The sequence below is a fragment of the Phymastichus coffea genome, unplaced genomic scaffold (genome assembly GCF_024137745.1).
Source record: "Phymastichus coffea isolate CEN01 unplaced genomic scaffold, Cenicafe_Pcof_1.1 PCOF00003, whole genome shotgun sequence".
Classification (NCBI taxonomy): Eukaryota; Metazoa; Arthropoda; class Insecta; order Hymenoptera; family Eulophidae; genus Phymastichus; species Phymastichus coffea.
The window spans coordinates 9,459,793-9,481,378 of NW_026706814.1; the positions used below are offsets into that span (position 1 = coordinate 9,459,793).

General features: G+C 41.2%; 1 protein-coding gene across 4 annotated transcripts in view; it reads left to right on the plus strand.

Moving 5' to 3' along the window:
* The window catches only part of LOC131663944 (nuclear pore complex protein Nup160 homolog), a 291,910-nt gene that overhangs the window by 13,418 nt on the left and 256,906 nt on the right, over positions 1–21,586 (plus strand). The window lies entirely within an intron of this gene.

The following is a 21,586-nucleotide window of genomic DNA, read 5'->3' on the forward strand; positions in this document are numbered from 1 at the left end:
ATTAACAAATTTAACAAATTTTACTAGTGGTTAAATTTATCTCCTTTAAATATCGACCTAAAATTAGACCGTATAATAACACGGGGGAAGCAATTAGACTAGCATATCAATACCATCGGTTTATATTATAAGATTATAGCAACGTGTTACCTGTTGAAAAATTTACTTCTAAATAATTAATTAAAAATGGTGAATTTATTACTTATTGTATGTAGTTATATGATACTTGGATAAATAATGTAATTTAAAAAATATTACGACCATCGATATACGTTGATAAATATTTTCATTGTTAAGAAAGCGAGCTGGTATTAAACAGTGAATATTCTAAGTTTTCCATACTGCTATCCAAAAAACATTCTATTACAGGAATTATTACGGATATTTTTTTATCATACTTGGTTACTTATCCAAATAGAATTTTAAAAGACATTAGTAAAAGTTCTTATAAAAATGGTTCATATATCTATTTCGAAAAGTCCTTCACTTCATCTGGGCTATTGATTTAAAACCACAATAAATTATTCGTTTTCTTTGACTAGCACTCGACTAGTTTGGACGTGTGTTTGGAGCATTCTCTTATATCGGGGTGACTTATAGACAGTGTCTACATAATATTTACTAACAGAGTTATTGAAAACAAAATAGAAATAATAAAAAGAATGAAAAAAAATGTCACTAAGTCCAGTCAATATGGCTACAAATTTGTTTGCAGTGCAGATATCACCAATTAATAAAAAATTAAAAGAATCAAAAAACAACTTAGCAGAATGGAAAACAGTATATAAAAAAAGGCTAAAAAATAGCCCGGAAGAGAATCAAAGTATAAAATGGAGACAAACACTCATAAAAGACTACTAGTTTTTAAAATACTAGCATGGTAGAAATTAGGAACAACTACAAAATACTAAAAGAAAAAGATAACAGTGAAATCACAAGTAACAACATGTCATCACTTCAAAAAACTTGTGATAATAAAAACCGCAAAATCATAATTTGTCTTTGTGAGTGGAGTTCTAAATATAAGCCCGCTAAATAATTTACTTGATCAAGTAGCTTAAAAAAAGTGTATTAAAAGTAGTATAGAACAATGAGAGAGAGAGAGAGATTAAACAATTTTTATTTAGCCATGACCCCGTAGGCTTCAAGAATAATAAGGTCAGTATTATAATAATAAAACAACAATAATATGAATAACAAATGAGCATTAACAATTAAACAATTAAGAATTTTTGTGTGCATATATCAGTTCTAAAATAAATAAATAATTTGAAATAAACTTCGGTCGCTGGTTAAAACCTTAATATAAATAAAAATAAAATTAGGTGACATACGCAATACATTGGCAATATAACAAGATACATAACAAGATGAAAACGCAATAAGAAAAGCAATAAGAGATGAAAGAGTGTGGGACAATAATATCACACTGATATGAAAATAAGAAAAACACAATAAAGAACGCAGGTCGTAGAACAGAAAAGAAAAATAAGTCGCATAAAGAAAAGGGGGGGGGGGGGGAAATCGTATGAGCAACGAGGATAGGTGGGCTTCATTTAAAGACCTCAAGGAGACAGATAAATCTAACCAGCAACGACAGATACTACGAGTCATGTGAAAACTACATTAGAAGGATGGAAGGAAGAGAAGAGAGATAAGAAAAAAGAAAAGCTGGACAGAAAACGGAGGAAAATTCAATATTGCAGCTTTTATGTGTTGAAGGGGGGGAAATTATAAGAGAGGTAGGAACCAGGTGTTTGCAGGTAATTTGAACTAGTGAAGGCTGAGACATTGAAAGAAAGGGATACTGTGGGTAATTTTTGAAGGGATGAGAGGTTCGTTAAAGATTCGTACGTGACCCTCTGAACGAAGTGCTGATATTCCAGGACCATGAAGAGGGAGAACAGCCATCACTTGAGCTCCATATATCTGGAAATGTCAAAGTCTGTTATGGACAGTTGATTTAGCAGAAACATGAACGAACTGTAAAAGAGAGGTTTCAATTCGAAGTACGCGGAGCTGGATATGAGAAAGCTGAAGGTGAATTGCGGGAGGAACGTTTTGTATAAAAAGAGTTTGGTGATTGGAAATGGGTGGTAAGGTATGAGGGATGTGAAAGACAAACTGTTTTGTAAACAAGAAGAATTAATGAAATGTTTCTGTGAGATTCAAGGGAGAGCCATCCAAGACGTAGTCTATGAAAGGTGACATGGGTTTCAATGTCAGGAGGTGGGATAAAAGGGATGAAACCAGTAGCGAAACGGACACAGACGTTGTGAGCAATTAATAGAGCAAGCTGCCTCGTTTTATCCAGGTTGTGGAAGGCAATAGAAGCGTAAGTGAAGTAAGGGAAAATGAGGGATTTCATTAGGTAGGATCTAGTGGAAATCGTGAGAGATTTCCTGTAAAACTTGAGCGAATTTAGATTCATGTAGATCTTTTTGAGTGTATTGTTGATGTGAGTTTTCCAGTGTAAGGATGAGAATATCGTGAGGCTTTTGACGAATGAGGAAATTGGAATGATGAGTTATTGATGGAGATTTGAAGGAGAGAATCTAGATGTAGAGAGGATAGGTAAAGCTCACTGCCGATCACAATGACACGCGTCTTGGTAACATTTAGTTGCAAACCATTTGAAGCAGCCCAGTTCGCGACTGCCTGGGCATCAAGTTGGACTTTGGTAAAGCCTAGAATGATTTCAGAGGGAAAACAATGATGATAAATTTGAGTGTCATCAGCATATATCATTGGAGGACTCGCAAAGCTGGACTATTGGCCGGGTGTCAGAGAGAGACTGGAGAGCTTTAATTTTTGAAAGAGGGCAGATGATAGTGCATTTCCAGGCAGAAGAAAAAGCTTAAATGAGGATGGATTGGTTTATAATGAGTGTGAATAGGGGAGCTAGGGAGCTAAGACCAAGTTTAAGCATTTGAGCGGAGAGGCCAACGTTACCCTTGCCTTTGGAGCGAAGGGCCAAAACCTCGGACTCAACTTCACGCTGAGAGACAGTAGAGAAGGTGAAAGGTTGTGGAAATTGAGAAGGAATCGGTTCAAATATCGGAAGAGCATTAATTATGTCATCGAAAGCTTGTTTAGTTAGAGCAGAGTGACGAATGGCCACTGATACGTAGTGATCATTCAGGATGTCAGGGGAGAAGAAGAGTAGTGGAGAAGAAAGAGGTTTAGAAGTTACACTCATATCACGGAAGGCTCCCCATTTATGAGTGATAGACGTTGCATTATGAATGGTATCATGAATGAAGGAATTCTTTGCAGTGTCTAAGGAATTTGAGATTTGATTGCGAAGTGATCGGTATTGGGACAGTACTTCAATGGAACCTGTTTTTTTTTTGTAGCAGAAGAAAAGGTGGTCACGTGTGCGTATCTTGGCTCGAAGTTCTTCAGGTACCCCGGGCTTTTTCTTAGATGGGATAGCAATCTTGCGAAGTGGAGCAAGCTGATCAAAAGCGGCAAGTACTTTGAGAGTGAACATAGATTCGAGCTGGTTAAGTGAAGGTGACAGGCCTGGCAAAGGTCCGGAGGAGAAAACTGAGAGATTGGTGGTGATTATTGAGTTAAGGGCTGAGGGATTAATGTGGTGGCGAGGACAGGAGGAAAAGGTTTTCATAGTATTTTTGATGTATGAAGATGAGATTGAGATAGCAATTAAATCATGATAGGGAACAAAAGGTGAATGAGACTGAGAAAACTGTATGATATTAGTTGAGTGGTTGGTGATAACTAAATCGAGGGTAGTAATGATTTCTCCGGTAATTGAGATAGGATGATGTATAGGTTCGGTGGAAACAACCCTTAAAGCAAGAGAGTCCAGCTGATCACGAAAAGCATGAACATATGGAAGAGAGGGGTGAGATCGCAATTAAAATCACCTGTGATAAGGACATCATTATAGTGAGGAAGGAAAGTAGAGATGGAGTCAAAAAAGGGGAGGTTGGAGGCTGAGGGACGACGATAAACTACAGCGAAATATATTTCATTATGGTGATTCAGTTGAATATCAGCTATTAAAAATTCAGGAGTATTGTCATAAACAGAATCAGACTCAGCCAGTATTTTGATCATCAGGGAGTTCCGCGTAGAAACCAACACCTCCACCCTCCCTGCCCATACGATCATGTCGTACAAAATTATAATCCGAAAGAGAAAGGTGCGCATCTGATACGAATTCATTGAGTTTGGTTTCAGAGATCGCTATTAGGTCATAAGGAACAGCTTGGACTTTAGCTTCAAGAAGAGAGAGATGTGAAGGTATATTGACTCAGCTAAATTGTTGCATGTCTGCGAATGTAAGACTGGGTTATTGTTTATTTGAAGGGGAAGAGAAGTTGGGGGCGACGGTCGTCAGTGATTATGAGTTGATTGAGAGGGTGGTTTCACAGTAGGTGGTGTCACGCATTGGAGAGGCACGAGCCCGCGGAGGTCAGCCTCAGTAAAAATGGGGATCAGCTCTGAGCGCTGAATCTGCTTACAGTACACTCTTAGGTTTCGAACAACCGGCCAGGCATAACCAAGCTCAGCACTGACCTTTCTCGCTCTTGTAAGAAGATCGAAAACTGGTTTCGGTCATATGGGACGAACGTAGATTCTCGCAGGCCTATCAGTACCAAAAATTGATTGGGCGGTGTGCTCCTTCAATTTCGGGGAGAAGCGAAGGACCCTATCCCGGATCGAGGGAGAGTCAATAAGAAATGCGAATGAGCGAGTGGACCGACGAGCAGTGCCAGGAGGCCACCAGCGATCAGAGGGCGAGAGTGTGTGCTTTGATGAGAGACAGGGGAAGGGCTCCATTCACGCGTATAAATGATATGCGGAAGATTGTGCATCCCGCCAAAACCGAGCGCAGCAAGGAATGAAGTGGCTGCTTGGAATAGTGTGCCCTGTTAGTCAAGAGGAAGGCCGTGGACAAAAAGTTCGGGCTCATCTGTAATAGCGAAGAGAGCATCTCTAACCTGGTGCTCCGAACACAATTGGGACCACAAGTCGCGCATCTCTTGATACCTGCTGGCATTTAGTTGGACCTCTCGCTTAAACCACTCAGGTGCATCCGCCATGGTATTAGAGTGATCTATGCCTTGATGAGTATGTGAAATTGAACGCAACGACGATTGGTGGTGATCTTGATTCGCGGCGAGAATGTTGGTAGCAGGATCGAATGATTCAGGCGACGAATGATACGGTGCAGTGCAGAGTTGTTTAGATACCGGTGACAATGATGGCTGAGTAGGCGAGGTTAACCGTTTCTTGGTCTGTAGGAATACAGATGGAGAGTGTCCGGTGGGCGTGGCGAATAGCGCGGCGGTATTATCCATCGTTGGTTGGAAGATGGAGAATCGGCACAACATATAAATTCAGCGGTTATAGATATTGGTCTAGAGTTTGGAGAAATACAATTAAGGTGATAAAGGGAGTTGCAGGAGTCGCACAGAAGAGATCAGTCAAGTCGTCGCAGGGGAAGGTGACACTTAGCACAGTCTCTAAGTGACATTAATAAGTCGTAAGGAATCACAAGTTTCAGATTGAGAGGGAGTTGAACTACGTTAAACTCAACAAGTAAATAACTGGAGAGGAAAGAGCAAATTAACGTAATCGGATGGTCAAGATAGTATGTGTGCGGCAGGTTGAAAATTTGGCGCGAAAAAGAGTGTCACGAAATTTGCGACTCCTACCTGCGGCTGAATGAAATACAGGATATTTGACAATTCGCGGGAAATTTGGGAAACTTCGTGGGAATATTGTGTAATAAGGTAACTTAACCTCAATGGTGCTCGGAAATATGAAAACTTAAAATTAACCACTTAACAATAAATTGACTAATGACGAACAGAAACAACAGAAACCAATTTAACAAATTTAACAAATAAAAGTCGATCAGTCAAAAGAAATAACAAAACGGCTACAGGAATAGTTTAATAAAGACTAAAGAATTAGTTTAATAATTAAGATTACATAAAATAAAAATTAGCGATTTTGATGGGAACTCTCTCACTGAAGCGGTGTGTAGGTGATGATGCTAGCACAAGCCTAGCTGCCCCTTGGATAACACATCACTTGGAACAAGTTGCTCGCAGAGGTGCAACAAAATAATATTAATAAATTGTAAAAACCTGGAGCTGTAAAGTACGCGCGGGGAGATTATTGCGGAGAGGGGGGGGGGGGGGTACTTGACCTTTCGGGGAGATTGTGGAAGTCCTCCGGTTGTCTGGATGGCAAGGGCGATGAACTGCTTCCCGTCGATCCGACGAATCTCGACTCTGACTCGATCGCGAGTGCGAGACAATTTTCACTCGAGGCGTCCGACGAACCCCCGACGGTCGACGCCTGCCTCTCAAGCCGGAGAAAAGGATTCTCCTTGACGACCACCGAGAAACGTCCACCTGCAGCGCATAGTTTGGAGTCCATTGTCCGATTTACCCGCTCAGCACTTCGTACTCAGTACCATCACCTACGGCACGGCGTGTGCGCTCTACCTAGCTCTGCGCACTATGCAACAGCTAGGCGAAGACAAAGGAGACCGGTTCTCACTCGCACGCGATCTGCTACTGGAGGATCTTTATACGAACGATTTCCTCAGCGGCGGTCCCGACCTGGAGACCTCAAGGTGTCTACGGGATCAACTCATCGGTCTGCTCAGGGCGGGAGGCTTCCACCTCCGCAAGTGGGTGGCCAATGAGCCCGGCCTGTTAGAAGACATCCCTGCAGAGGACCGCTTAAGGCCGGGTTGGGTCCGACTTACCACGGACGGGCCAGTATACGTGCTCGGCATCACCTGGGATTCGGTGTCGGACCGCTTCAAGTTTCGCCCCGGATCGACTGAGCCGCCCTCTCGCCTGACCAAATGACTGCACTGGCGGAGCTAGCCGGCATTTTCAACCCGGCTGGCTGGCTGACGCCAGTCACACTCGTCGCCGAAATGATAATCCAGGACCTCTGGCGAGCGAGATATGGGTGGGACGAAGAGCTGCCTGCCAGTTGGCTCGATCGCTGGCTGGCCTTCCGCATCAGCATTCGAGAGGCCGCCGATCTCTCCATCAGTCGCTGGCTGGGCAGCTCTCCGGGCCAGGATATGCAGCTGCACGCATTTGTTGACGCTCGTCGTGTGCTCGCGACCGTGCTCTACATGCGAACCATCGACGGCGACGGAAAGATCAACATCAGCCTCGTCAGCGTAAAATCAAAGTTGGCGCTGGTCAAAAGTGCACCCACCACCAAGAGCCGAGCTCGCATGACTATCCCGAGACTCGAGCTCAGAGCCACGCTGATTGCCGCTCAGCTGATGAAGGAGGCCGCCAGAGTGCTCTCGATCCCACCGACGAGCTGCCACCTTTGGAGCGATTCGCAAGTCGCCCTCCACTAACTTCGTTCTGACAAACCCGTGGGTCACGACGTCATCGACAATTACGTGGCCCACGTTCAGGAGCTCACCGTCGGCGTTACCCTGCGTCACGTGCCCACCAGTTGTAACCCGGCCGATGTCGCATTTTGAGGCACCGATACCACGAAGCTTGCCATGCACCCACTCTGGTGGCAAGGGCCCGTCTGGCTTGTGAAACTGGCGAGCGAGTGGCCTCCTAAGAGCCAGGACGCTAACCAACCAGCGAGTCAGTCAACCGGCTCAGTCGCGTGCTCTACCACCCGGATCGAGAAAAAGCCCTCACTACCGGAGCCCAATCATATCCGCAAGTTCTCCACCCTGGACGGTCTGCTAAGGGCCACTGCCCGAGCTACCCGCCTCTTGCGACGACGAGGGGCTCCGTCGCCGATATCATCAGTCATTGCAACCGAACTCCGTCAAGCCTTTATCGCCTGCTCCCGACTCATCCAGTGTCACGACTTCCACGAGGAGTTCACCCAGCTGAGTCTTCTTGTTTTCACTACCAGCAAACAACAAGTCTTCATGAAATACACAAAAAATCACTTTACAACTGACTGTTCAATTAAAAACAAAATAAAAGAAGTCAAATGTGCAAACTGTGGTGGTAATTGTATAGCCAAATATAAAGGTTGCAATGCAAGAAAACTAATGCAACAAAAACTTTATCCAAGCCTATGATGAAAGAAAATAGTAAATAAAGAAAATACCGTGAGATTAAATGTGTCATATGCGCAGGCTACAAATAACATCATCATAACAGAAGAAGAACCCAAACAAATACAGACACCATAACCAATAAAAAACAATAACAACAACAATGACAGTCAGTTAGTAATCATGATTGAACTAATGAACAGAATGGACAGAATGCTAAACCTGCTCATCGCACTCATAAGCAATAATAAATGAATACAAAATTCTATGGAAGCATTATGGCACACTAATGGTTTAACGCAGAGAATTATAGAATAAAAATCTTTTTTTACATTAAAATAACATCGACATTATGCTAATCTCCGAAACACATTTCATACGTAAAAACTTTTTAAAATTATCATATTACATATTATATTGCTCAAACCATCCTGCCGGCAAAAACAATACTAATCAAAAACACCGTTGAATATCATGTAATCGAAGCTGATGAAAATGACTTCTTACAAGTAACAAACATTATAGTCGCGGTCGCCGATAACAACGGTCAAATCACAATCTCCGGTCTACATTGCCCTTCAAGACATGCAATAATCAAAGCATAATATAAAAAATATTTCGACAGCCTGGGTAATAGCTTCCTCGTAGGAGGCGACTTCAATGCTATATACCCATGGTGGCGATCAAGATCAATAACACCGAATCCAAAAGGAGCAACTTTATACACAGTAATTAAAGCAGAAAACTTAATACCAATATCAATAGACGAATCTATCTACTGATCCTCCGATATAAATAAATTACCAGTCCTAATAGACTTGGCAATCATTAAAGAATTATGTTCCCAACATCTAACAGCAGCAAAATCATGCTTAGATTTAACTTCAGACCATTCTCCAATCATTATTAATTTTCCTTCGACAATTAAGACAAAGTCAAAAAATAGTAGTCTATATAATAGTAAAACAAACTAGAACATTTACAGCAAAATATTAAATAAAACACTTGAATGTAAAGTACCATTATAAATAAAACAAGATACTAATGCTGCTATTGGAAATTTGAACAAAAACATTTACAAAGCCATTACAAATTCAACTCATATACTCACGGCGAAACAAAAATTAAACGCAATTATCTGTAAAATATTATCTGACAAAATTAAAGAAAAAAGAAAATTAAGAAAAATATGACAATAGACTAGATTATTTACTGATAATTTAAAATATAATCATTCAGTTAAAAAACTCCAAAAAATTCTTTATGATGAAGAAAATGGTAATATAAATAACTACCTAGTCAACCAAACTGCAAACAAAGCCTCTGACTTTTCACTCTGGAAAGCAATTAAAAAACAAATCAACCACAAAAATTCTCTCTTATATTAAAAAATGATATTAGATGAGCTAGAATAAATATTGATATAGCTAACATATTTGCCAAGCAACTGCCAAATGTATTCAATCTTTCACAACGCGAAATATCAGATAAAGAAAAACAATTTTTAGTAAATGACATAAAAGATAATAATGCTAAAAATGACTCATTCAAAAATATCAAAAAAAAAAAAAAAATAAGCCACATAATTGCAATTCCTTAAAAATAACAAAAGCCCTATACACGATAACATAAATGCAAAGTTACTAAAAAGCTTCCTATAAAAGCAGTAAGAAATATAACTATCGTGCTAAATTCAATATTCCGGTTGCATTACTTCTCTACTATTTGGAAAATAGCGACAATAATTATAATTCTCCTACCAAAACCTGGAAAACCAACTCAGAATGTTACTTCTTGTAGATCAATTAGTTTACTGCTGATCCAATTCAAAATTTAAAAAAAAATGATAATTAAAAGAATTATCAAAAGATCAAAACATTCATCTAGATCACTAATTCAGTTTTCATAACAGTCATGCTATAATTGAACATATAAACAGAATCACTACTAAAATAAAAAATACTTTTGAAAAAAATAAGTACTGTAATAATTTTTTTTTTACGTAGTCTGTCAAGTAAGAGCGCGGCGGCTCTTACAGACAAATAACAATATTTATTAAAAAGTTATTTAATGAATATTATATATAATAACGTCCTCTTGGATGCAATCTACTTAATAATGCGTCCAGTCGCCTCCTGAATCAATGATGGCTTGGAATCGCCGGGGCATACTTTCAACAAGATTTACAGCATATTCGTTCGGTAGAGTCCTCCATATTTGCCGAATGTGGCAAGAAAGTTGCTTCAAATTGCAAGGTCCGGTCTTGCGTAGTTTCAGTTTTATGTACGCTCAACATTCTCAATGGGGTTGGCATCAGGAGACTGAGCCGGCCAGTCCAAGGTGACAATACCGTTTTGTTCTTTCCATGAACGGCATGTTCAACTGCGGTGTTTAGGGTCATTGTCTACTTGTAAGATCCATTTTTTCCTCAGAAACATGCCTCTGGCTGATGGTAATAACGCTTTTTGGTAGATCATAGTCATTTTATTGGCATCCAAATTTTGTGTGAAGAGACACAAAGTCCCAAAGCTATTTTTTGAAAAGCAGCCCCAAAAATAAAGTTTTACGAGATCCTTTGGATCAATCTACAATCGGAGGTTGTTCAGACATGTTTTTTTATCAGGAATGCCCAAAAAGATGCTTCATCCGAAAAGATTATATTGCTTCAATCACGGTCCATGTTTTCGTTTGCCTAGTCGAGTTGTTTTGCCACATGGTTTTCTGTTAATAATGGTTTTTGCAATGTGCTTTGAAATTTTACGCCAATACCACGCAAATGCGAACGAATTATTTCATGGGATATGTGCACACCTTTGCTGCTCAATATTTCGACACCTTGACGCAAGGTTAGCGTCGGATTTTTTAAAAATAGACGACGAATCATTGTTCCCACCTTTTTCGACACTTTACCCGAAGACCCTCGATTGGGCAAATCGTCAACGTTTTTTATTTGTGCATAATGGTTTACCCACTTGCTAACAAACTGTCTTGACTTTTTCATATATTTCACAGCTGCTGCAATGGTCACTTTGGGTCCTTTGGGATGACTACATAAAAAAACTGCTTCAAAGCGTGACGCGAAAACAACACTCATTGCTTGCATCTTGCCAAACATTGACTAAATCGTCGGCCCGGCGCAATTCTTTTACAAAGCATCAAAGGCATAGATAGGTAGAATCTACATTACCCACAATAGGGACCAAAGGTACGATTTACCTGTTGCCGTTAAGAGCTGCCACGCTCTTACTTGACAGACTGTAGTTCAAGCCTTTAATAAAGTTTGGTACAAAGGACTATTACATAAGCTAAATAAAATCATACCATGAAATCTATACCTACTACTAAGCTCATATCTCAGCTTTAGAACCTTTAAATAAGAATAAATATTGAAACAACCAAACTCAATCCAATAAATGCCGGCGTCCCCCAAGGAAGCGTTCTAGACCTCATGTCATACTTAATATAAACTCATGACCTTCTATGAAAAGTATTAACATCGCTACGTACGCGAACAACACAGTTATTTTAATATGACATTCTAATAAAGAAACAGTCACCCATAGTATGCAGTATACCTGGCTACTACTCTTGTATGGTTCACAAAATAGACAATATATTCAATATCAATAGTTTTAGAACTGAAAAAATACAAAATACCTTTTATAGATAGTTAAATAAATATACTATCCACGCGCTGGTACTGATCAATGGAGAAGCACCATCAAATCATGTGAATTGCAACTAAATTGTAAATAACAATTATTTATTGTCCACGAGCAAATTATAAGTTTTAGTAGAAATAAAAAAAATCATTTTAGTTCACTACAACGTTCAGAAAAGTGTGATAAACCTTTTTTTTTTCTAAATATTATGTTATTGTTAAGGAGACTTTTTGGGGTATATAGAATGCCTTGGGTTTTATACAACTTTCTTTTGAACGATTTTATAAATAGATTGTTGAGTTTTACAAATGAACGTATGAGTTCAGATTTTGACATTTGACATTTCTATTTGCTAGATAGTTTTAAATGAAGGAAATTACTAAATGATACTACATAAGCTTTCTTCCATATTCCTTTATTTTACATTCAATAGAAAATACAAGATAATAATTAAAAAATATACTTTTTTATTTTCAAAGGATTCTAAGATTTTTTACTACTTTTTTCTCTAATCTGTGACGCTGGAACGAGCTCTGCGAGCCGTTTCGGCATTGACTGTTTTTCTTTCTCGTTGTCCTATTTACTGTTGCCAAGCTGAGAATATGTGCATTATTTGCCCGTTCTCATGCTTGTATTTTTCCTTTATGTTCAGGTGCTAGCAGCGACAGGTGAATGAAAGAATTGAAACCTAATATCTATAAGAATAAAGATTGGAGACTATTTATTGACTGTTCAAAATGAAGTCTGTAAGCTATTCTTCTGCACAATGGAAATTAGCGTGCACCTAATCCGATAAATCATTTAACCAAGTAGAAAGAAACATATGACGATTTGCAGATAGTATCGAAAAAAATTGATTACGTGAAACACCAATGAAAATTTTATGTCAATATTTAAATATAAATCCTGGTTGTGAGACAGCAGTCGGGTTTTACAAAATATCCCTGTTTCTTATGTTTCTTGATTACTAAAAGGAGAAAGAATCACTATGTACATAAATAGTGACCAAAAAAAACCGATTTCCATTCAAGGGTAAATAATATTGTCCGAGTAGCTTCGACGGATCGTTCACAAATTTGCTTCCATCCCTCTACATCAAAATTGGTTTTATGAAGTTCATTAAAGATTTGAACAAACAGGATACATTTTTTAAATACTTCGGAGAGAAGTCTTCGAATATAAGCAAAGTGAAACTAAAAGAATAATAATTTGACCGTATAAATAAATTTTACAGCAATATATCATGTTAAATATTTACCTGCGTATGACTATCGTATAGTCTATTACTAAAAGTCTATTTACAGAATGTTATTGTTGACAGCTTATGAACTGATAAGATTTACTTTAATTTGTTTAATAAAGTATAGCATAATAAAAATATTATCGAATTTTTATGAATTAGTACTTTTAACCCTTTCGCTCCCACAATAGCCACATGGTACAAAAACTTCAAATTATATTTATAAAAATCTTGTGCTAGATATAATAACACAGGCGGACAGTCAATAAAACCCAGGCATATGACTAGGTGTACCAAAGGCTTTTGATGCGCTGAATCCAAACCCGGCTTTAGAATTTGTCCATTACCTCTGCTTCTTGAGATATCCTAACATAAAAGTGCCAAAAACGCTGTTTTGGTTAACTTTGAGGTTACGTCACATCTTGAATACATTTTTTTTTCTGAAACCGGAAATACAACCTTAAAGTGTAACTCTTGCAATATCTTTCAAATCCTTTTTCCAGACCTCGAAAATCTTTTTTTTTTCACCGTGATATCGTTATTTGAAGTTTTGTATTTTAGTGATTTTAAGAGTGGCTTCAAATTCGAGTAATTCTTACTTAACCTTTTTTAAAGCTGAAAAAACTGAACCTGCATACAAGTGATCCATAGATATTCCACTGGCAATAACATTGGACCCTTGCAACCTGATTTCCTTCATCCACGAGCCCTGTAATTTGTAATTTGTAATTTGCAATAATTGCGACCTTGGACCCGTAGAACCCAATCTCCTTCACCCACGAGCTCTATAACCTGTGCATGTCAATAACCCCGGATCCTTACAGCCCAATTTTTTTCACACACAGATCCTGTAATCTGCACGGCAATAACATTTAACTCTCACATTTCAATGTTCAAAATCCACAGACCCTGTTACCTGAATGGCAATTCAGGCACACTTCAAACAACGATATCGCGGTGAAAAAATAGATTTTCCAGGTCTGAAAAAGGATTTCAAAGGGTAAGAGTTACACTTTAATGTTATATTTCCGGGTTGGAAAAAAATTTATTTTAAGTGTGACGTAACCTCAAAGTAGCAAAAAATAGTATTTGCACTTTTAGGTAAGGATATCTTGAGAACCAGAGGTGGTGAATGAATTCTGACGTCGGATTTGAATTCAGCGCATCAAAAGCCTTCGCCTATACCTGATCACGTGTCTGGGTTTTTTTAAATTTGAAATTTTGTCGGCCTGTGTAATATTATCGTATACAATCGTTTTATGTAGGATCTTAGGAACAGCTTTTACCTTATTGTTATTATTATTTTTGTGATGGTAAGAAAACGGGGAATCTGCCTATACCAGACCATAAGCGGTAGCCCCCTCATCTCCTGAGATAGTTTCGAGGAACTCGCCAGTGTGACGGGTTCCGGGAACACGTTAGCCTCGGCAGCGGTTAGGCTGGGTTGTTCCATTCATCCGCGGCAGGGGCTTCGATGGACCACGGAGACCGTCTAATCCTCCATCCGTCTAACATGCCCCTGAAGATAATCAAAACCATGACCTCTGGATGGGAAATTCCATCTTCTGACCAGCTCGCAGCGTGGGACTACTTTCTTATTATTTCGTCACTGTGGTTTTTGTCCGAATGTCTGCCCATTTCGTTGGTTTCGTTACGTCTTTCCGTCCATTTCATTCGTTCATCCATTTACTCGCGGTATTTTTCATATATTTATTCAAATTCCAGGAATTTATGCGCCTTCTTTCCCCTCAAGACGATCTCGACGTACGCCGCAATCGCTATCCAATTTTCTCTGGTTTGCAGCATCGTCGCCATTGTATTTTCGGGCGTGATGCTGCCCACCCTCTCTTCCAGCCGTTATCTATCCATGACCCAGCGACTACACTCATAAAATCTGTGCAGCGTATCGTCCCATTCATACCCGCAGTATTTGCATATTGGGCTGTCCACCTTGTTATGTCTATATAAGTAGAGTCTAACTTTCCGTATCCAGTAAGGAACTAGATTAGGTAAAAGTTTGCCTCCCTAAATTCCCTTTCTATCCACGATCCCAGTCCGCTTATCAGTCGTTTTGTCCAAGTCCCGCTTGATGTCGCAGTTCACCGTTCGATCCATTTCGTCATCGTTCTGTTTCGCTCCGCAGCCGCCGCATCGGTTCTCGTTATGTCCGTGTTCCGTTCATATACCCGTTTCCGTTCCTTAGCAAGCAGGTTTATAGGGATTACTTCCGCCATAACCAAAACGGCCTCTGTGAACGCACGCAATCCTCAGGGTTCGGGTTCCCTGTCTCTGTACGTTCGTTAGTCGTGCTCGGTATTTCTTGACCTCACCTCCAGCTGACCTGGGCGTCAGCCCACACCTCCGCGCCGTATAGCATAATCGAGTGAGTCGTTGCCATAAGTAGTCGTCTCTTCCATTGTTTCGGTCCATATCCGCCGTCTTATCGGTTGTTGCTCGTATGTGTGGTCAGAAAGTTAATTTGGTATCGAGGGTTACACCTAAATACTTTACCTTCCCTCTTGTCATCGTTTGTTCGTCCCCTATCGTCATTGGGATGAGAGTCGCGGTTTTCCTCTCCGTCATCAGCATCAGTTCCGTCTTGGCAAGGGCCAGCGTCAGTCCGTGTTGAGTCAGCCACCCGTTGATCCGTCTCATCATCCTGTTTAACAGTATTTAAGCAAGTTCTGTAGTTTGTGCAGTTATTACCACAACTACGTCGTCGGCGTAGGCTACTAGTTGCACTTCCTCCGGCATCTCAAGTTTCAACAGGCCATCGTACACTGCGTTCCAAAAATCTGGCCGAAGGATTGACCCTTGACCAACTCAACTCCGGTAGTGACTCGTCTGCTGTCCGTCCGCTGTCTCGTATGAGAGCAGTCTGTTCCGTAGGTAGTCCCTGAACACCCACATGAGATAGGGTGGAGTCCTGAAAGCTTGTAAGGCCCGAAGGATAATCCACCCAGCGGAGTTAAAAGCGTTTCATACGTCCAACGTTGCTAGTAGCACCAGTCTACAGATAAATGTCTCTCACTTGTCTTATCGCTCCGATCGTCGAGTGGCCTTTCCGAAACTCGCTCTGGTTACATGCCAGTCTTCCGATTGTCTTTATCATGTCTGTCAGTCTCGGTTTGAAAAGCGCCTCATATAGTTTCCCTGCTGTGTCTAGAAGACTCAGGGGTCTATAGGAAGACGGTGCATTCGGCTCACCTTTTTTCTTGTACAGGAGAACCAGTTTTGCCGTTTTCCTTTCCGCGGGAAATATACCGCTCGCACATTCGCGTTTTACATGTCCAGAAGTACACCTGGGCGCACATTCGCGATCTGCTTGAGGATCTCCCCCGGAATTCCATTCAGCCCGGAAGCTTGTCTAGGTTTCAGTGAAGTTGCTGTTCGGAGCAGCTCCGCGCAAGTGAATTCCTGTAAAGGCCTGTGTTGTTCGTCTGGAGGATTATTCCTTTTTGTCCGTCGACTATCATCCTCATTATCGTTCTATCCTTTTACTCCACAGAGCCGCATTTCCCTAGTTTCTTAGCCATTATTTTGTAGTCAAGTCTCCGTGGATCTCTCTCCACTTCATCGCACAATTGTCTCCAGTAACATCTTTTACTGTCCTTAATTTCAGTAGTCAATGCCTTTCATGCCATCTTGTACGTCCCCGCGAGTTCGTGTCCGTCAAGTTTGCCCCTTTCTCGGGATCGGTATGCTCTCCTGTGACAAGCGATGCAGTTACCACTGAGGCCACTAATTTCGTCCGTCCACCAGTACATCTCTTTTTTATCTCGTCTCTTTTTCCGCCTAGGCATCGTGACTTCACATAGGTAAGATATCAGTTCTATTGTCTTGACAGTTACCCATTTCGCTAGGTACTGAACTTGAAGCTTTATTGGAGCGGTACCTAGTGGTGCAACTGTCTCCAGTAGTATACTCTTAAAACGTGTTCTGTCTTATTTGCATATGTTCCAGTACATTGGGATCTGTCCGTCTCTCGTGTGACTGTTTCGTCGTGTCGTTGTGTGATCTTCCACTTCAAAGACGATGTACTGGTGATCGCTAGCGGTATAGTCTACGCTCACTTGACACCGCCTTATTCGTGAGGAGATTCTATCCGATGTTATGATAACGTCGAGGATGGAGTACCCGAAGCGACCACAAAGTCTTCCTGGAGGTCTCTGAGGGCTTCCTCTAATGCTTCTGCCTTCTGTTTGTCTCGCGTACCATGGAGTTTAAGTAGGTGATACCATCCACCTTCGTCCAGACGTTATCCTCGCCATATGAGAACCTTTCCACTCGCTTGTTCTTTACCCAAATGGCTGACGTGCCAGTGGTGTTCAAATACTATCTGACCTTTTCATCCAGATTCCTATACTGCTCGCTAATTACCTGGATGCATTTGTTTCATTCCTTTACTAATTGCGAGAGCAGCAATTGAGCTGTCTCGGTGCCTCGCAGGTTTCCCTATAGCACTCCTACCGTCCTTGTCTCTAATTTCTACGCTCCTTTGGCGCAGTTCGTTAGACGGTGCATGCCGCGGAGCTCGGCTTGTGCTCCGCCTCCAGAATCTGTGCCTTAGAGCACAGAAAGCAGTCAAGTTGCTGAGATGTACAGCTTTTCTCGATATGGCTAGTCTGACCGCACCTCCCGCAGTATCCGTATTTGAAGCACCGGTAGTGCTTACCGACCATCAGTCTTGGGGCGACCCGTCAGTTGATCCAGCCGATTTTAATTCAGCCTTTTTTGAGCAGTTTCTTTCCACTGTCCAGATCTACTTCGCAAACTGCCATACAAACGTCTCTCTTCTTAGGACTTATAATGTGAGAACCTTGAAATTTCCGATCCCCCTGTCTCTCATTTCAGTGCATCCGTCACCTCTTGTTCGTCCGTGACGCAGTTCAGGTCCAGAATGTTTAGAGCCACGTTCCAAGCCATGACTCGTACGTCACCGTCCTCTCCCAAAGTCTGCCGTAGCTTATCCTGGAAGTTCTGTCGTTCTGCTACGCCGCTGCGGAAACGTAGTAGCAGTCCTTCGTCCTTTGTCTTGCGGCACCCCGGGATGGTCACTTTAGTTCCTTTCAGATCAATCTCCGGCTTCAGTCGTCTCAATGTCTCTGCGTACGTCTTAACCACGGCCGGCACGGATAAAGATGGCTCTAAACCCCGCCGGTTCCCGAGGGCCGCCATCATTACGTTCCGCGGGGGCAAGCACTGCAGTGAGGCGCCTCTGTGCGCACATCTCCACCTTGTGGGGGCATCGTCGTAATATCTGTCACTGTTCGTGTCCGTTCCTTTTTCTCCTTTCTTTTTTGAAACCAGGCTGCTTCAGCTCATTCCTTCCACTACCTTCTTGAAAATCGTAGGTTGTTCCGGGCTAGCACTGGTGGCTGCTCTTTTCCATATTTTTTTGTCTGTGTTCCTCCGTTCGTGTCGTTCCTCCGTATCGCGTTACGTCGCGTCACTCCGTCTGCTCAGTCACCTGTCAGGCAGCCGTCCGCGTTCTTTTGTCTCAGTATAGTTTTCATATAAGTAGCGACTAAGCGCCACCATTCGGGTTCATGCAGCATCACCTCCACATTGTTATCGGAGGTGATGCTGCCGACCGTTGTTTCTAGTTCTCGTCTGAGTCTTGTCCAGCGGTCACACGCGAAAAACGTTTGTTCGTCGTCTCGTTTGTGTCCACAGTACTTACAGTCGGATGTTCGTAGTCTGTTCATATTGTAAAAGTACCGTCGGAAGTACCCGTGACCCGTCAAGAGCTGGGTGACGTAAAAATTTACATCGCCAAATTTCCTGCCGAACCACAACCTCAAGTCCCGTATCAGTTGTCTCGTCCAATCACCACCTCGTTCTTCTATCCATCGGCTTTGGCACATGTCAGTCGCCTTGTCACGCTCGGCGATTGCTGCATTCTTGCGCCCTATGTTCGCACTGATCCCGTAGATTCTTTTGTGTTCAAATGCCAGGAGATCCACGAGTATTACGTTAGCCACCACCAAAAGAGCCTGCGCAGAAACTGTTCGGTAGGAGCAACCGGAGCGCAGTACACCCTGTCTTTGTACCATCATCAATGTCTTAAAATATTTCCTTATCTTCAGGTAGCCTGCCCATATTTCCACGCTATATAGGAAGATCGAGTGAGCTGTTGCCATTAACAGTCGGCGTTTTCCCGATCTCGGTCCCGTCGTGTTTGCCATCAGGTGACTCAAGGATGCTATCCTCTCTATCGCTTTCCGGGTTGTCTTCTGTATATGAGGCCAGACGGTAATCTTCGTATCGAAGGTTACCCCAAGGTACTTAACTTCCCTTTTGGTCTCCATCTCGCATGTCTCCACCCTCACGTGTTGTATCGCCTATATGCGTTTTCTCGTGAGAAACGTCAGTTCCGTCTTTTCTGTTGCGAATTGCAGTCCGTGTTCTGTCATCAATCGTCCAACTTGTCTCATGGTCTGGTTCAAAGTTAGCTCCGCTAGCTCAAGAGACGTTTCCGTAATCACCGCCGCCACTTCATCAGCGTAGGTGACGAGGGTTACTCCGAGTGGCATCCCAAGCCGAAGTAAGCCATCGTATAAACATGGTAATATACAATAACACGTATTCCAGAACAGAAGTCCCAGTATTGACCCCTGAGCCACCCTAGCGGTGACCTGTCTTGTTACCTATCCTTCGATCGTTTCGTACGTTATCTGTTTGTTTTTCAGGTAATTCTCCACAACCCGTACTAGGTATGGTGGGATCCCGAAGTTGCTTTTCAGCACCTCCAAGATATCACCCCACCTGGCCGAGTTTGCATTCCTAATGTCGAGCGTCGCCAGCAACACGATAGGTCGCGCCGCGTTGCAGTGTCTGTCCAGCTCCAGGAAAGAGTCGACCACCATTTGGATCGATCCAATCGTCGATCGACCCCTCCTGAAACCGAACTACAAGTCTAAGAGATCCTCTCTGGCCTGTATCGCGTCCATCAGTCTCAATCGCAGTAATTGTTTAAAGAGTTAACCAGTAGTGCCAAGTAAACTCAACGGTCGGTAGGCCGAAGGCGTGCCAGGTTTGCCCCTACCTTTTGTTTACCTTTAATCTTCTATCAGAAGCATTAAATATAGAGTATTGCTGTATTATTTCCAATATAATGTATATCCCGATAAGTCATTATAAGATAGTTAATTTATGCTATTGATATACCTGGTGCTCGTTTTGCTATTGTGTTAAGGGCTTTGTTGCTATTTCTTTCTGTTATTTTGTCTATTGTGTCAAATACTGATTCAATAGGTTTGTTTACTGGATTATCACATGCAGATACTGTTTCATTGTCATCGTGTCAAACTCTTACAAATATTTTGAGATTGTTGTCCATTTGTTGTTTGTGCTTATATGTTAGCTACTGTGGTAGTTCTATTTCTTTTATTTTTGATTTTATAAAATTATTTGCAAAATTAACTATGGTTTCGAATTCTTCATTATTTTTTTATTGAACTTTTTTGTAATAGTATATGTTATTCTAAAGTGTGATATTTAGTGATTCAGATTGCAGTTTCCTTGTGCACAGATATAGGTGCTTACATCTACGAGGGTGGGTCAATAAGTCTTTAGAAAATCTAAGAGATGGCGCATAAAGCATCTCAACTTATATTGCATTAGTAAGCGTCATTATTATATAGAGTTTTTCCGAAGTTTCAGCTAGATCCATCGAGTAGTTCCGTTTTTATCGTCAATCAGAGTGAACAACTTTTGTTTCTTGTTTATAATGGAAAAAAGTGAGTTTCGAGAGGTGATAAAACATTTCTATTGAAAAGGTCTTACACCAAAAGAAATCAAAGTTGAATTAGATGCAGTTCATCGTGTATCTGCTCCTGTATTTGCAATTATTTACAATTGGATAAATTAATTTAAACGTGGCCGTACATCTACTGCTGATGAACATTGTTCAGACCATCCTGTAGACGTACGCACTCCGGAAATGATCAATAAAATCCACGATATGGTGTTGAGTGACCGAAGAATACAATTGTGTTAAATAGTCGAGGCCACAGGGGTTTCAAGGTACAGTCATTTTGATTTTGCATGAGAAATTGGACATTGGCAAGATGGGTGCCGTGTTTACTCTCAGTCGAGAACAGATACAGTCAAATGGTGACCGCTGAGGCCCTCTTGGCGCGCATTCACCGTAATCCAGATAACTTTTTGCGTCGATTCATAACTGTAGACGAAACGTGGATACAACACTACACTCCTGAGACTGAGAAACAGTCAAAACAGTGGAAAGGTCAACCAACTTAAAAGAAGGCGAAGACGGTAGAATTGGCCGGCAAGGTTATGGCCATTATTTATTGGAATGCACGTGGAATTATTTTTGTCGACTATTTATAAAAAGGGCAAACAATCACCGGAGACTATTATGTGTCATTGTTGGACCGGAATAAAAGAGAAAATAAAGGAAAAACGAATAGCTCATTTTAGCCTATAATAATTTGACTACGAGAGAAATCAGGTATACACATATACATATAATTATATACCATTAAAGTTACTTTTGCAATTCTATTGTTCATAATTTGTTGTTTCTTTATTAATAAAGCCTGAATAGATCAGCAAATGTGCTGACGAAACGTTGCTGAATATAATTAAAATTAAGTGAATTTCCATCTCTCA